The following is an 18,064-nucleotide window of genomic DNA, read 5'->3' on the forward strand; positions in this document are numbered from 1 at the left end:
ATTTTTTTATACATTTTCAAGTCTTGATCATCATAGCTTTCAGGTTTACTAAGAAAATTTAGAGAGTACAGACCAGGAGTAAGATCACAACTCATTCCACTAGAAAATGTAATTTTATTATCTTTAATTTTTAATTCTATGTCTCTCAGTGTTAATGAATTATTTGCAGTTTTTTTAGGTCCATACCAACACATTTCCTCTGGTCAAATTACTGATGTTAAAATCATTATTACAACTAGTGTTATTATCTTCTAGCTCTGCATCCACACCCATATCGGCCTCTCCTGTATACATTGGTAAAGGTGTTTTCCCTTCGTCTCCACTCTTTTCTGTCTCCTTTTTCTCATTTTCTTTATCTTCCTCTATATTCGTCTGTGAAAAGAATTCATTATGGGAATCACTATCATCGAGAGACCTTAGTGGAGTTATATTTCGATTAGACTGCAGATCTTTCTCATTAGTTGTAAAGTATACATCGTCAAGCTCTCTGTTATCATCGTCGTTTTTTTTTTAATTTGCTTAATTTCACGCTTTACTTTTATACTATCTCTTACATTAGAAATCTTTTTTTTTTATTTTCCTTAACAAGTTCATGTAAGGGCTCAGTAATGGGTTTGATAGTTTCCTCCAATTGTAAATTTGTATGATTTTTGACTTGTTTGAGATCATCGAATTTTCGCTTCAAAGCAAATCTACCTACCTGTGACAAAATATTCATTGTAATATATTTTACAACCTTTATAGGTGAAAGATTTAAAATTTCCGAAATTCATGTAGTCACTCCTTAGTTATTCTTAAAATCTAAATCTTTTTATTGATTACTGACTTATTTCTAAATACAAAATCTCATTACTTTTATGAATATTAAGTTTTCCATCAACCATTTTACTGATGATATCATCCTGAAGAGAGGTGTACCTTTCCGGTATGTACAGAATGTGCTCCTTCAACTCGAGAGCAATAGATTCTCCAACCTTTGTTGTTTTTCGCTTCGCCTTGAGGATCGAGAATATTACATTTTCACGCATTTTTGTCTTCGATAGCAGTGTCTCTTTTCATTAAATTTATTGAACTCTTTAATTACATTGTTCATCTGGTTTTCCTGATTCATGGTGGTGATTGAGGTTTTGGACTTGGTACAGTTGTTACACGTTGTATTTAGCTGTATTTTGATGTTTTCTATCTGTTTAGCATTTGCTCAGTACTTGTTTCGTAGTTGCTTACTAGTTGTTTTAGCTGGTAAATAGCTGTTATTAGATGGCAACTATTTGGTTAGTAATTGTTTACTACTTGTTATAAGCTGGTCACCAGCTGTTATGAGCTGTTGTGAGCTGTTATAGTTCTTTGTTAAGAATGATCAAAAATTTTTGTCCTCTAGATGACGTTCGACGTGAAGTAAAAACTTAAACTGTGAATTTGAAAGCGTGCAGGTCCACTTTTTATACTATACGGAGTTCACACATATACGTACCCATACATTGACTTTCAACCCCCCCAAATGTAAATTAACCATTTAAAAATACCGGTTTTGACTCCACATCTTCTACGAAAGAAAGTAGAAAAGCGAGGCACAGGTGTCCACAGTTGTATGTATCTAAGTCTTGAACTCTATCGTAGTTGTATTGTATTCTATGTCCCAAGTATTTCCCAACTTTTCTAGGTGTCTGAAGATTTCAAAAACTATCGAAATAATGTATATTATTTTTATTTTTATACCCTTTACTCGTAGAGTAAAAGGGTATACTAGATTCGTCGGAAAGTATGTAACAGGCAGAAGGAAGCGTTTCCGACCCCATAAAGTATATATATTCTTGATCAGGATGTCCGTCTGTCCGTCTGTCCGTATGAACGCTGAGATCTCGGAAACTATGAGAGTTACAATACTGGGATTAGGCACGCAGATTCCTGAGATTCCTGCGCAGCGCAAGTTTGTTTCAGTAGAGTGCCACGCCCACTCTAACGCCCACAAACCGCCCAAAACTGTGGCTCCAACAGTTTTGATGCTAGAATAAAAATTTTAACTGAAAGGTAATGTTTTCAGCAATACCTATCGATTGACACAAAAAAAAGGTTGCCACGCCCACTTTAACGCCCACAAACCGCGAAAACCTGTGACGCCCACAATTTTTATGCTAGATAACAAATTTTAACTGAAATGTATTGTTCTCATCAATACCTATCGATTGACCCAAAAAAAAGTTTGCCACGCCCACTTTAACGCCCACAAACCGCGAAAACCTGTGACGCCCACAATTTTCATGCTAGATAAAAAAATTTTAACTGAAATGTATTGATCTCGTCAATACCTATCGATTGGTTAAAAAAAAAATTTACCACGCCCACTCTAACGCCCATAACGCTTAAATCTGTATAGCGCCGGTAGGTGGCGCATTTTAATCTCGCTTTGCTGCTTGCATATCTCTATTTAGCTGAGTAACGGGTATCTGATAGTCGAGGTACTCGACTATAGCGTTCTTCCTTGTTTTTATTATATGCAACCCAATGTGTACCACTTGATCGTGAATTATTTAGGTGTAATATACCACACTCCCGACATTTTAGGGCTTCTGGGGGTAGATCTCTCATAAACACCCCTCTAAAATTTGGGATATATTTCTTAGCAAAATGTATAATGTCGATATTTGGTAGTGGTCTATTGGGTAGCAGTGAAATTAGTTTTTTTGCTTCTTACTTCCCTTCCCCTTACTATAGGGCTTAAGAAAGAAACCATAACCCTTTCTATAGGGCTTGAGATATAATCCTTCTTCTACAGCAACACTTTCAATTTTCCTGTTGTGACGTTTTTTCTCCTCCATATCTTCTTTAGCCATTCTCGCATTGTTAATTGTTTTTGCAATTTGTGCACTACCACTTGCTAAACTATTAAGAGCGCTGAGGGCTGTCAAGATCGGCACGATTGGTAGAAAACCTCTAATTTTGGGTACAATAATTACACGAGGTACTTTAACATTTTTCTTAGAACCCATTGATTGATGAATTGATTTACGTGAAACTTTAATTGCACTCATAATGTCTTATGGTTATTGATTTTTTAAGGTCTTAGTAGCAACATTAATAACAGTCGAAAGGTTTGTCTTCTTCACTTTATTCTTCAATATCTTTTTCTTCCCTTTCTTTTCCGTTTTATTCAATCCCATACCAAATTTTTTCTTGTCTTTCATTATATTTGTAACAAAGTATGCTGCTGCTTTTTCACCAAGACTGCTATATGGTGCCTTGACACGCGACCAGGCTTTATCAATTAATATGGAGTCTACCCTATGTCGTTCACTCAATGCCTTGTTTTGAGAATATGCAATATCGTGCTCCTTGCACGCTTCATCCAATCGGTTTGTTTCTTGATCACCTCGTTCCAACCGTTTTTGTAACTTTGTACCCGGTCCACAAAAATTATATCCCGGAATGTATTGATTAGCTTATCGACAAGACCACCACCGTGCTTACAATTAAAAATACGACTGATGCGATTATAAAAACGTTTCCTCATTTTATTGATGATTAATCATCAAAGATTTCTCATTGAATGAGGTACATTAGATTGAAAGATGCGTTTAATAAGTCAAAAACAAAAAATTTTAGTTAGAAATATTAACGATGAAAAAGAGAAAAATCTACCGCCACGACATAGTGCTCTCTTACCGAACACAATAAGGGCTCTAATTGTTGGGCCTTCGAATTGTGGTAAAACTAATATTTTGTTAAGTCTAATGGATTAAAAATCGAAAATGTTTATATATTTTCAAAAAGTTTATATCAACCTATATATGAGTACTTGGAGAAATTAAACAAACCGATTCGGATTCCTATTAAGTAGCAAGGAAAACGAAATGGATAACGGATAATACTGAAAAGGATTTATTATGATTTAAGGAGTAATTTCAGTATAAGGCTTGGTTAGATACTTTCAATCCCACAGTTTATCAAGAGATTTAAATATGTCTAAATCACTTGCATTATCCTTGAATGGAAGTAGTTCCCTTATAAATACAAACTTTTTTCCACCTATCGAATTGAATGGTCGATATGAGTGCGCTCTTATCGATTTTAATATGTATAATTCGATTCCAAATATTGATGAAAAAATAATCTCTTCCACATCGGTGACAAGGTTATTACAATTCCTACTGGATCATATAAATTGAATGATATCACCGATTTCATTTACAATAAACTAAAACTCCATAACCTTGAAAATACATTTAAAATTCAAAGTAATAATAATACACTTCAAGTTGAAATAACTACCATGCGAGAGTCAGTTTACTTTAATAAGAAAAGATCGGTTGGACAACGGTCTGGTTTCCATCAAAAAGTACTAGAACCACATCCTACAAAAACCTATCGATTAGATCAGACTGTGAACATATTAAAAATTAATACAATTCGTTTGGAATGTAATATAATCAGCGGTTCATAAGAAGATAATACACAGAATTATACGTTACATGAGTCTGGCATTAATGTTCCGCCTGGGTATAAGATGACATTCACACCACATAACCTAATTTATTTACCAATCAACTGTGACGAAATAAGGACACCATCTATACGCATAGTTGATCAAAACGGTGAGTTGGTGAATTTACGTGGTGAAAACGTTTCAATTCGCATGCACATTCGGTTAATAGAATGATTAGAAAGAGGATCAACAGTCAAAAGAAGCTCACTTATTTTGAAAAATAAACTATTTTTAAAGTTGTTAGGATTGAGGCTTCAACTATAATATAAAAGGTGGAAAGGAAAACAATGAACGAAATTTTAAATGTTCGAGAAAAGGTTTACTCAGATGAGAGTATTTCGAAGAAAGAGTTTCATACTTATTCATCGTATAACCAAACATTTAAACCGAACTATGAAATTCGAATTACTATCCAAAATCAAAACTTGTACGTGCTTCCTGACGAAAGTTACCTTAATTTTCAACGAAATATTAGAAAAGATTCACCGAATGGACCTACAACTGATAATGTTACCAATTTTTTTAAAAATAATTGAGATTGATAAAACACGATTTGTCGATATGACTACAACCCTAAATAATAATATATAATCTTCAAAGTCAAAATCTATTAAATTCCAGATGGAGACGAAAATTCTACGGGAACCCACTTCACCTTTTCTGTACCATTAAAAAATTTGATGGGATTTGCTGAGGATTATAAAAAAGTTTTGTTATATTGTAAACACGGACTAGTGTTGATGCTAACTAAGAATCATGGTGATGTGTTTGAACAAACCAGAAATGAACAACATCTTAATCTGGAAATGACGAATATAACCTGAAAATTCCCCATGTAACTCCGAGCGATTATGCAAAAATTTAGATGTACGATATTATTAAAAGTGATGTTAACCTACCAATCGCATTCCGGAGTTGGGATTCATATGTTAACCCCAAATTGGGGTATGTTAGTCAACACAGCTGGAATGTGAAATTGTCGGCTAACCGCGAAAAACCAAGATTTGCCATAATTGGGTTTACAGTAAATGGAGAACTTATCACAAATAATTTATCAAACTTGAAAGTTCGCTTGAATTCAGAGTCATATCCATATGATAACCTGAAAGTTGATATTAGTAAGAATCAATATGCTTACCTATATGAAATGTATACAAGATTTCAATCTAGTTACTATAATCGTGAATCACAACCATATTTGACCCCAAATGAATTTAAATTGAAGGCCCCTATTATTGTGGTTGATCTTTCATATCAAAACGAATCAGTGAAAACTGGTCCTATTGATGTGAGAATTTCAATAGAACTGAAGACACCAAGTCATGAAAATACCCAAGCTTACTGACTCCTCATACATGACCGTTTAGTTGAATATAACCCGTTAAACGGACTAGTACAACGTGTTTTTTAACATTAGAAAATTGTTGAAAGATACTGTTTCGATTGATGTTCAAGGTTTCTTTGATAATATTAATAATTTTATTCTAAAGGAAATTGGAGTTGTGTTCGAAAAAGATCCAAACTTGAATAATAGTTTTTTAATATAACCACCGTATGATTTTACTTTGCTAAATACAAAATCTCGAAAGACTGCAATTTGGTAAACCAATACACATCACAACATTTGTTGGAACGATGCAGAGAACAGTTTTCCACAAGCTCGAAAGTATCTAAGGACAATTACCAGCGGAAAACAAATTATTTGTAAAGGTCTGGAAAAGAAACGATTTCCACAGAATTTTTTTGGGAGTCGTCAGCTCATTAATATCGAGGAAATGGGCTGTCCGTCATTTAACAGGTTTAAAAGAAACCGGTTTCCCTATTGTGAAACACACCTTAAGGGCGGGGTTTGTGCTCTTAACGATGCATACATTATTTTGACATTTTTTAAAAGCTCCAAAACAATAAAATAATTGTTATACATAATTTTAAAGTTGAGACTAGATGTGTATAGACCTACAAGAAAATAAAATTAACAAAATGAAATTTCATGAGGAAATTGACCAATTTATTGAACAACTTAAGGGAGAGATAATTGGTCAGCATTTTCAATACCTTCTAAAAACAAAAACTATGTTTATGAATCGTGGTGGACGTGATCTCAAAACTACGAATTATGGTGAACACTTTACATTTTGTAATCCAGAAATGACGTCGAAAACGTGCGCCTGCTTCTTCTATGCAAATCGCCGGAATCAAAGCAGAAAATTAATTTTTATATATAACAAAAATGTTCGCAATACCAAAATAAATGAATAAATGTTTGTTACGTGGGCACTAATATGCCGAGGGAGAGACGTCCGATGTTCAGACACCATTTGCCGGCATAAGCTACGTCGTATTCGGGTCGTGGGATCTTGGTAAGCCTCTCTCCTCTCCAACATAACGAGAATAAATATTAAAAGTGCCTGGAAAATAATATTAGTCAACAAGTTCGTCAGTCATCAGTACACACTGCCCAACAAGCTTAGCTTTCGCTTGATCGCAATACGATCGGGCTGTGTTTTGGCCATAATCCCTCCCCCTTCACACATTCGTGTGCCAATGGATCGTCGCGGGCCGCGCAATACGATCCCCTATTGTCAGGGTTGTCCGTCGAAAGTTATGTCATTGTTCTTGACCTACTTCACTCCTCGCGTCAGCACACCCCCTTTGTTAGAGTTCTAGCACACCATGTTTCGAATTCTGTTTCACATTATTAATTTATTAAGTAATATATATCTGTGTCTGTTGATTAATCTAATTTAATTGGCAATTATTCTGTTAGCGGAGAGTATCGAATTTATCACCTATGAAGGTGCACACATCAGCAAAATACTGACTATTCACGACTACAAACGTCGCTCATAGGACTCTTGCAATTATCATATAACTACAAGGTTGATACTCGCCGCTGAAAAAGTTTATAGTAGTCTATAAAACTGTAGGATACTGCACGAATATTTATATATGTATGTTTATAAGAAAGGAACCGTGTCCCGACAAACTTACCCCCTCTTTAAATACTGGGCGATGAGATCTCGACGCTCCGGATCCTGGGCTTTGGGAGAATATTATATTGGATATATATATATAAATATACGTGCACCAAAATACGGCTGTTCTTAAGTATACCAATTCACTTAAACTCAAAATATATATATATTATGCCACAGGCATGCGACTTCTTCAACGGCTGGTGGAGAGATTCGTCCTCTCTAATTGTTTATCATGATTCGCACTCTCTAATTGTTTATCATGATTCGCACTTTGTCTATTGATTCGGTTGGTTTAAATATATTTCAGTGCATGTTTGAATGCTTGATTTTCACTTGTTATCCAATTGTATTATTTGAGGATATTGGTCCTTGGTTATGCATGAGTTCACTTTAGCTTTGGTTGGCTCGATTAACACATTTATATTGCATCACTACTTTCTCCGACGTATGCTATTGGTCGCTACGCTCTGAACGGATAGTTCCTACAGCTGAACAAATTTCAGGAGCATGGAGATCACGGATACTGCGTCCACAAACATCGCAGTATGTCGGATGTCGTCCTTATTGTTGATCTTCTCCACGTTCTTTGATGGCAATAGCGGCGCTGGTTCGACACAAGATTATTTCGAGCTGCAATTGTGTTCTCCTCAAGGACTGTTGGATATGGTGGCTGGTCCTGGTGGCAAAAGACTCCACGGACGACTGCCCCAGGGAAAGTCGCCTTCCCTCGAAGCTGCCGGCTTCCGTCAGCAAGACACCCAAATGGATTCTCTCTCTTTCTCTATTTGTCTAAGGTCTTTTATATTAGACTAGAGCTTTTACTTGGCTGCGGGTATGGATCGGATAAACTAGGTGTTCCCACCTAGAATTACTGTTTCTTGATATCTGCTATCTTGGGAGTCAACGGCCGGCTGTTGCCCTTTGCCAGCTACCGGAGTATGGTTACCAATAGGTTGATAGTGGCCGTTGTTCTGACCACGCGACACCCGAGAATTGCCGAATTGCTTTTTTTTCTGCCTTTACCAGTATGAGTCTGGTTAGTCACATGCACCCCTCCCCCTGGCTAAAGATTCGTTGTTGTTTCTCTATGTGAATCTTTCTATGTGGAGGGCGTACGTAACATGTTTTTTTAAATAAACTTCCGACTTTTTATTTCGAGCTAAAATTACAGGTACGGAGAATGGAAAATATTTCCTTTACTGAGATATGTCGGCTACTTCCGAGCTGTTGCGCTGTCGTGATTTCAACCCCTATTATGGGAACGTATTAGAGCTAGCAATCAGCCGTGAGGTCGTTGGCGTGAGGCCCATGATCTTGTCAATGAGCGTGCGGTCAGGTAATAGACAGGTGCGCATGTTCGAGTAGCTCTTGCTTGAATCCCTTCTATGACATGTTTATGACCCTTTTGTGGAAGGGAGAGAGTCTTAGACAATTTACCAGTTAAACGTTCTGGGGCGGAAACAAAAATGTGTATTTGAAAATATTCCACATCTAAGAATCATGACCTTGTGAAATTTATTTTTTGATTTCTAAATTAGCTTTACAATCATAGGAAACATTATTCCCCAACATGATCGGACATGTTCCTCTAAGATAACCATCTTTGAATACTTTGGGTGTGCGACCTTTCACACGTGCACAGCAACACCTGTGATAATGAGGCAAAAGGGTACATGATCACACCCTTCCCCAACATGATCGGATATGTTCCTCTAAGATATCAACCTTTGGATACTATGGTTGTGCGACCTTTCTCACGTGAAATTTTCTCACCTGACTATTAATTGCACATAATGAGGGGAAGGATACATGATCAATATCGTCACATGGGGATGTGGGGGCGTTGGGGGCAATTAAGTATACTCTTAATGGACATGATCTTGACATTTTAATGACTTCAAAGCCCATTAAAATCAGTTAATTTATTGAATTATGCTAATTATCCTAGAACCCGCATATGTTAATGATGGAGGTTGGGGAGGGGGGGCCGGGGGCCATTAATGTGCTAATTGTCCCAGAATCCATCTTTCCCAACTACTGCTATGGATCCTCGGCCGTGTTAGACATGGGCGACTATTGAAATTCAAATTTTATTACCCAGATATAGAACATGCCCCACTGTCGCTTCTTTCACCCGCTGATTTCGAGATTCTTTTTTGTTTAAACAGCATTCAACATAAAAAAACAAGAACCGTACTTGTGCGGCATGTTAGTAAACTATGTGCCTACATAGGCTTATATCAAAAAGCATAACATGAATTTATATTCTATCGGATTCGAGCCAAAAAATATTCGACTTTATAAATAAAATCGAAACTCGTCAATCTTTTTAGCTATGCCGTACGCCTCTAAGTGAAATATTTAAAGACCTGGCATTTGTTTGGTTAGAATTCTAAACTTTGCCTGGAGGACTGTGCTGTTTTGATCCGCCAGTGATCGAATTTAAGTTTTATTACTGGGTTGTGAGCTAAACTTATGTTTTTTATTCGACATTTTACCGTTTTGAATAATATATTATGTTAATAATATAACATGTTTAATGTTCCCGTTCCTCCGTGTGAGTGTAAGAAAAAAAAAATGTTTTTAAACACATTTGATATTTCTACAATATTTCTGAGATTCTGCGAAGGGACAGAAAAAGAAAACAATTACGGAATGTATTCCCTCTACCTGTTACCAATTTCCCGACGACTACAATGTACCGTAATATGCCCTTTTACTCTGCGAGTAGGGGGTATATTTATGACAAGTATTAAAAATTGATTTTTAAAATAAAACATATACAATTTACGATTCCCGATCTCGGGATGTTCGGTCAAACTCGAGCTTTTCCTCAGCTGGTCTCTCTTTGTACCCAATATAATAAACATAATTTCATTTAATAATCGACTACATATTTACATTCTGTTAATCCTCTGTTAGCAGCCCCATGTAATCTCTCTTCTGCTAATAAAGGTTCAGTTGCAGTTCCAGATCAAAGTAAAACGGTTCTCTTTTCGCTTGTGGTTAATTAGTTTATGCACCCCCAACCTAATCATCTTATGCAGCACAAAAAACGCTTTGTGCACTAAACAGACACATTTAACCAGCCGTTCTTTTTTTCGGGTTCATGGATATGCTGAGCACTGCGCCAATCACCCCGATGATAGGAATCGTGGTGGTGCTGCTGTCATTATCAAATAGTCTCTGGACTATCACCTGAGCGCCACAATAACTGTGCCTCACCTGCAAGCCATTGCCATAGAGTAAGAATCTATATAGAGGTTTCAATTGCTTTGCCGCTCTCTTTAGATAATGAGGCTATGATGCCACCTAGGCGAAAAATGCTTATTTCCCCTCTTTTTGACAAGTTTGATCGAACTTGTAATTCCTTCCCACCTCATTCTGCACCGCTCTTGCTCACTGTTTTGTTTTTGTTTTTAATCGAAATCCCTATTGCTGTTGCTTCGCACCTAAGTTAGCTTCAAACTTGGCCTTGAATTGGCTCTTAGCAGAGGTTGGGCAGAGGTTCGGGCAGAGCAATTTAAACCTCTATATAGATTCTTACTCTATGCCATTGCTATCAATTTTGTCACGTCGTTTGGAAGAATTTCATTTTGCGCTGTGTACTGTCCTCCTGATCATCGTCATTCGTGGCCAGTGGAGGTTTCTGTGGGCAGCCGCTTTATTATTGGAGGTGATTGGAATTTGGGGTTGCAGACGGTTCCGTCCTCGTGGACACACTCTGATGTCTGTTGTTTCCAGCTCAACTATGCAGAGCCCACGCATTTTCCCTGGATCAATGATCATCTTCCGACTGCCATTGATTTTGAACTGTATAGAAGTATCCCGTGCAGTCACCTTTCCATCTCTGAGTGTTCGGGCATTTCCTCTGATCATATTCCGCTCCTGATATATTTCTCTGATGCTGTCTATCAAGTCATTGCCAAAACAAGGCAAGCTCGCATATTATAAGTTTCAGTGCCAGGCTCACTGCTTTGACTGAAGATAACCCTCTGCTTGTCACTACGGATGAAGTTGATGCCTTTGCTCAAGGTTGGGAGACAAGATCCATCAAGCTGCCCCTCCTGCTGGAAGTTTACCTATTCCGCCACCACCATGGGCTTGTTAGAAACCCGAAATTGCAGTCTTGGATAGAAAAAGTCGTACACTTCGCCGCGTTTTGATGAGGACAAGGCATACCCAGGACTTGCCAAGGTGGAGGGCTGTCGTGTCAGAACTCAGAAAGTTTTTGTGAATCATCTCAGTTCCATTGATCCCAACCAGGATCATGGTTTCGCATTATGGAAATGCACACGAAGTCTGAAAAGACAACCACTTAATAGGTTTTCTATTAAACGAAGCGATGGCACTTGGGCTCACAGTGACTCCAAAATAGCATTTATTTTGGTATTGCGAACATTTTTTTTATATATAAAAATTAGTTTTCTGCTTTGATTCCGCCGATTTGCATAGAAGAAGCAGGCGCACGTTTCCGACGTCATTTCTGGATTACAAAATGTAAAGTGTTCACCATAATTCGTAGTTTTGAGATCACGTCCACCACGATTCATAAACATAGTTTTTGTGTTTAGAAGGTATTGAAAATGCTGACCAATTATCTCTCCCTTAAGTTGTTCAATAAATTGGTCAATTTCCTCATGAAATTTCATTTTGTTAATTTTATTTTCTTGTAGGTCTTTACACATCTTGTCTCAACTTTAAAATTATGTATAACAATTATTTTATTGTTTTGGAGCTTTTAAAAAATGTCAAAATAATGTATGCATCGTTAAGAGCACAAACCCCGCCCTTAAGGTGTGTTTCACAATAGGGAAACCGGTTTCCTTTAAACCTGTTAAATGACGGACAGCCCATTTCCTCGATATTAATGAGCTGACGACTCCCAAAAAAATTCTGTGGAAATCGTTTCTTTTCCAGACCTTTACAAATAATTTGTTTTCCGCTGGTAATTGTCCTTAGATACTTTCGAGCTTGTGGAAAACTGTTCTCTGCATCGTTCCAACAAATGTTGTGATGTGTATTGGTTTACCAAATTGCAGTCTTTCGAGATTTTGTATTTAGCAAAGTAAAATCATACGGTGGTTATATTAAAAAACTATTATTCAAGTTTGTGTCTTTTTCGAACACAACTCCAATTTCCTTTAGAATAAAATTATTAATATTATCAAAGAAACCTTGAACATCAATCGAAACAGTATCTTTCAACAATTTTCTAATGTTAAAAAACACGTTGTACTAGTCCGTTTAACGGGTTATATTCAACTAAACGGTCATGTATGAGGAGTCAGTAAGCTTGGGTATTTTCATGACTTGGTGTCTTCAGTTCTATTGAAATTCTCACATCAATAGGACCAGTTTTCACTGATTCGTTTTGATATGAAAGATCAACCACAATAATAGGGGCCTTCAATTTAAATTCATTTGGGGTCAAAAATGGTTGTGATTCACGATTATAGTAACTAGATTGAAATCTTGTATACATTTCATATAGGTAAGCATACTGATTCTTACTAATATCAACTTTCAGGTTATCATATGGATATGACTCTGAATTCAAGCGAACTTTCAAGTTTGATAAATTATTTGTGATAAGTTCTCCATTTACTGTAAACCCAATTATGGCAAATCTTGGTTTTTCGCGGTTAGCCGACAATTTCACATTCCAGCTGTGTTGACTAACATACCCCAATTTGGGGTTAACATATGAATCCCAACTCCGGAATGCGATTGGTAGGTTAACATCACTTTTAATAATATCGTACATCTAAATTTTTGCATAATCGCTCGGAGTTACATGGGGAATTTTCAGGTTATATTCGTCATTTCCAGATTAAGATGTTGTTCATTTCTGGTTTGTTCAAACACATCACCATGATTCTTAGTTAGCATCAACACTAGTCCGTGTTTACAATATAACAAAACTTTTTTATAATCCTCAGCAAATCCCATCAAATTTTTTAATGGTACAGAAAAGGTGAAGTGGGTTCCCGTAGAATTTTCGTCTCCATCTGGAATTTAATAGATTTTGACTTTGAAGATTATATATTATTATTTAGGGTTGTAGTCATATCGACAAATCGTGTTTTATCAATCTCACATCCATTCATACAATTATTTTTAAAAAAATTGGTAACATTATCAGTTGTAGGTCCATTCGGTGAATCTTTTCTAATAATTCGTTGAAAATTAAGGTAACTTTCGTGAGGAAGCACGTACAAGTTTTGATTTTGGATAGTAATTCGAATTTCATAGTTCGGTTTAAATGTTTGGTTATACGATGAATAAGTATGAAACTCTTTCTTCGAAATACTCTCATCTGAGTAAACCTTTTCTCGAACATTTAAAATTTCGTTCATTGTTTTCCTTTCCACCTTTTATATTATAATCGAAGCTTCAATCCTAACAACTTTAAAAATAGTTTATTTTTCAAAATAAGTGAGCTTCTTTTGACTGTTGATCCTCTTTCTAATCATTCTATTAACCGAATGTGCATGCGAATCGAAACGTTTTCACCACGTAAATTCACCAACTCACCGTTTTGATCAACTATGCGTATAGATGGTGTGCTTATTTCGTCACAGTTGATTGGTAAATAAATTAGGTTATGTGGTGTGACTGTCATTTTATACCCAGGCGGAACATTAATGCCAAACTCATGAAACGTATAATTCTGTTTATTATATTTTTATAAACCGCTGATTATATTACATTCCAAACGAATTGTATTAATTTTTAATATGTTCACAGTCTGATCTGATCGATAGGTTTTTGTAAGATGTGGTTCTAGTACTTTTTGATGGAAACCAAACCGTTGTCCAACCGATCTTTTCTTATTAAAGTAAACTGACTCTCGCATGGTAGTTATTTCAACTTGAAGTGTATTATTATTACATTGAATTTTAAATGTATTTTCAAGGTTATGGAGTTTTAGTTTATTGTAAATGAAATCGGTGATATCATTTAATTTATATGATCCAGTAGGAATTGTAATAACCTTGTCACCGATGTGGAAGAGATAATTTTTTCATCAATATTTGGAATCGAATTATACATATTAAAATCGATAAGAGCGCACTCATATCGACCATTCAATTCGATAGGTGGAAAAAAGTTTGTATTTATAATGAAACTATTTCCATTCAAGGATAATGCAAGTGATCTAGACATATTGAAATCTCTTGATAAACTGTGGGATTGTAAGTATCTAACCAAGCTTTATATTGAGATTACTCCTTAAATCATAATAAATTGATCAAATCCTTTTCTGTATCTTCCGTTATCCATTTCGTTATCCTTGCTAATTAATAGGAATCCGAATCGGTTTGATTAATTTCTCCAAGTACTCATATTTAGGTTGATATAAACTTTTTTTAAATATGTAAACATTTTCAAATTTAATCCATTAGGACTCTCTATTAGACTTAACAAAATATTAGTTTTACCACAATTCGAAGGACCAACAATTAGAGCCCTTATTGTGTTCGGTAAGAGAGCACTATGTCGTGGCGGTAGATTTTTCTCGTTTCCATCGTTAATATTTCTAACTAAAATTTTTTGTTTTTGACTTATTAAACGCATCTTTTAACCTAATGTACCTCATTCAATGAGAAATCTTTGATAATTAAACATCAATAAAATCGGGAAACGTTTTTATAATCGCATCAGTCGTATTTTTAATTGTAAACACGGTGGTGGTCTTGTCGATAAGCTAATTAATACATTACCGTTTGAAGCCCATATTCCGGGATATAATTTTTGTGGACCGGGTACAAAGTTACAGAAACGGTTGGAACGTGGTGATCAAGGAATAAACCCATGGGATGAAGCTTGCAAAGAGCACGATATTGAATATTCTCAAAATAAGGCATTGAGTGAACGACATAGGGCAGACTCCATATTAATTGACAAAGCCTGGTCGCGTGTCAAGGCACCAGATAGCAGTCTTGGTGAAAGAGCAGCAGCATACTTTGCTACAAATATAATGAAAGCCAAGAAAAAATTTGGCATGGGATTGAATAAAATGGAAAAGAAAGGGAAGAAAAAGATATTGAAGAATAAAATGAAGAAGACAAACCTTTCGACTGTTATTAATGTTGCTACAAAGACATTAAAAAAACAAAAACCATTAGACATTATGAGTGCAACTAAAGTTCCACGTAAATCAATTCATCAATAAATGGGTTCTAAGAAAAATGTTAAAGTACCTCTTGTAATTAATGTACCAAAATTGGAGGTTTTCTACCAATCGTGCCGATCTTGACAGCCCTAAGCGATCTTAATAGTTTAGCAAGTGTTTGTGCAGCAATTGCAAAAACAATTAACAATGCGAGAATGGCTAAAGAAGATATGGAGGAGAAAAAAGAAGAAAAAGAAGAAGAAAAAAAAATAATTTCTCTGCTACCCAATAGACCACTATCAAATATCGACATTATACATCTTGCTAAGAAATATATCCCACATTTTAGAGGGGTGTTTATGAGAGATCTACTCCCAGAAGCACCAATTCACGATCAAGTGGTACACATTGGCTTGCATATAATAAAAATAAAAATAATATACTTTATTTCGATAGTTTTGGAAATCTTCAGCCACCTAGAGAAGTTGTGAAATACTTGGGACATAGAATACAATACAACTACGATAGAGTTCAAGACTTTGATACATACAGCTGTGGACACCTGTGCCTCGCTTTTCTACTTTCTTTCGTAGAAGATGTGGAGTCAAAACCGGTATATTTAAATGGTTAATTTACATTTGGGGGGGTTGAAAATCAATGTATGGGAACGTGTATATGTGAACTCTGTATAGTATAAAAAGTGGACCTGCACGCGTTCAAATTCACAGTCTAAGTTTTTACTTCACATCGAACGTCATCTAGAGGACAAGAATTTTTGATCATTCTTAACAAAAACAAAAACTATAACTACTCATAACAGCTCAAAACAGCTGGTGACCAGCTTATAACAACTAGTAAACAACTAGTTAAGAGCTACTAACCAGATAATAACCATCTAATAACAGCTATTAACCAGCTAAAACAAGTAGTAAGCAACTACGAAACAAGTACAACGTGGAACAACTGTACCAAGTCCAAAAACCTCAACAACCATCATGAATCAGGAAAACCAGATGAACATTGTAGTTAAAGAGTTCAATAAATTTAATAAAAAGACACTGCTATCGAAGACAAGGATGCCTGGAAATGTAAGATTCCCGATCCTCAAGGCGGAGCGCAAAGCAAGAAAGGTTGGAGAATCTATTGCTCTCGAGTTGGAGGAGCACATTCCTTACATGCCGGAAAGGTACACCTCTCTTCAAGATGATATCATCAATGAAATGGTTGATGGAAAATTTAATATTTATAAAAGTAATGACAATTTGTATTTAGAAATAAGTCAGTAATCTTTAAAAAGATTGAGATTTTAAGAATATAACAATAAATACTTTTTTTAAAATTATAATGAAGAAAATGTATCGAATCTTTTTTTTTCTTATTAGGAAATGGTATATAAATATTACAGATTTTGGCGTTCCCAGTATTTGTTTAGTAACTGAGGAGTGACTACATTAATTTCGGAAATTTTAAATCTTTCACCTATAAAATTTGTAAAATATACTACAATGAATATTTTGTCACAGTTAACCAAAGCTAGATTTGCTTTGAAGCGAAAATTCCATGATCTCAAACAAGTCAAAAATCATACGAATTTACAATTGGAGGAAACTTTTAAACCTATTACTGAATTATTACATGAACTTGTTAAGGAAAATAATAAACAAAAGATTTCTTATGTAAAAGATGGTATAAAAGGAATGCGTGAAATGAAGCAAATTAAAAAAAACGATGATGATAACAGAGCGCTTGACGATTTCTACTTTAGAACTAATGAGAAAGATCTGCAGTCTAATCGAAATATAACTCCACTAAGGTCTCTCGATGATAGTGATTCCCATAATGAATTCTTTTCAGAAACGAATATAGAGGAAGACATAGAAGATGAGAAAAAGGAGACGGAAAAGAGTGAAGAAGAAGGGACAACACCTTTACCAATGTATACAGGACAGGCCGATATGGGGGTGGATGCAGAGCTAGAAGATAATAACACTAGTTATAATTATGATTTTAATATCAGTAATTTGACCAGAGGAAATGTGTTGGATAAAGGTTATGGACCTAAAAAAAGTCCAAACAATTCATTAACATTGGGAGATAAAGAAATAAAAATTAAAGATAATAAAATAACATTTTCTAGTGGAATGAGTTGTGATCTGACTCCTGGTCTGTACTCTCTAATTTTTCTTAGTAAACCTAAAAACTATGATGATCAAGACTTGACTTGCGTGAAGAAAGGATTATATTTTAATGGGTATAAATAGGAAGGACAAATATGTTTTACATTTATAAACATCATGTCTGTCGACAAGTTTGGACATTTTTCTGTTGATAAGGAACGATCAGAAAATTTGAAAAGACGTGTTAATTCTACTGAGGGATTATTCATCGATGAGGTAATCTAAATGCTCAAAATAATCGTATCAAAAACGGATCTAAGCCTTTAGACAACAATGATCTAGCAACGAAACAATATACTGATGAGATCCT

The sequence above is a fragment of the Drosophila suzukii genome, unplaced genomic scaffold, assembly GCF_043229965.1.
Source record: "Drosophila suzukii unplaced genomic scaffold, CBGP_Dsuzu_IsoJpt1.0 scf_4, whole genome shotgun sequence".
Classification (NCBI taxonomy): Eukaryota; Metazoa; Arthropoda; class Insecta; order Diptera; family Drosophilidae; genus Drosophila; species Drosophila suzukii.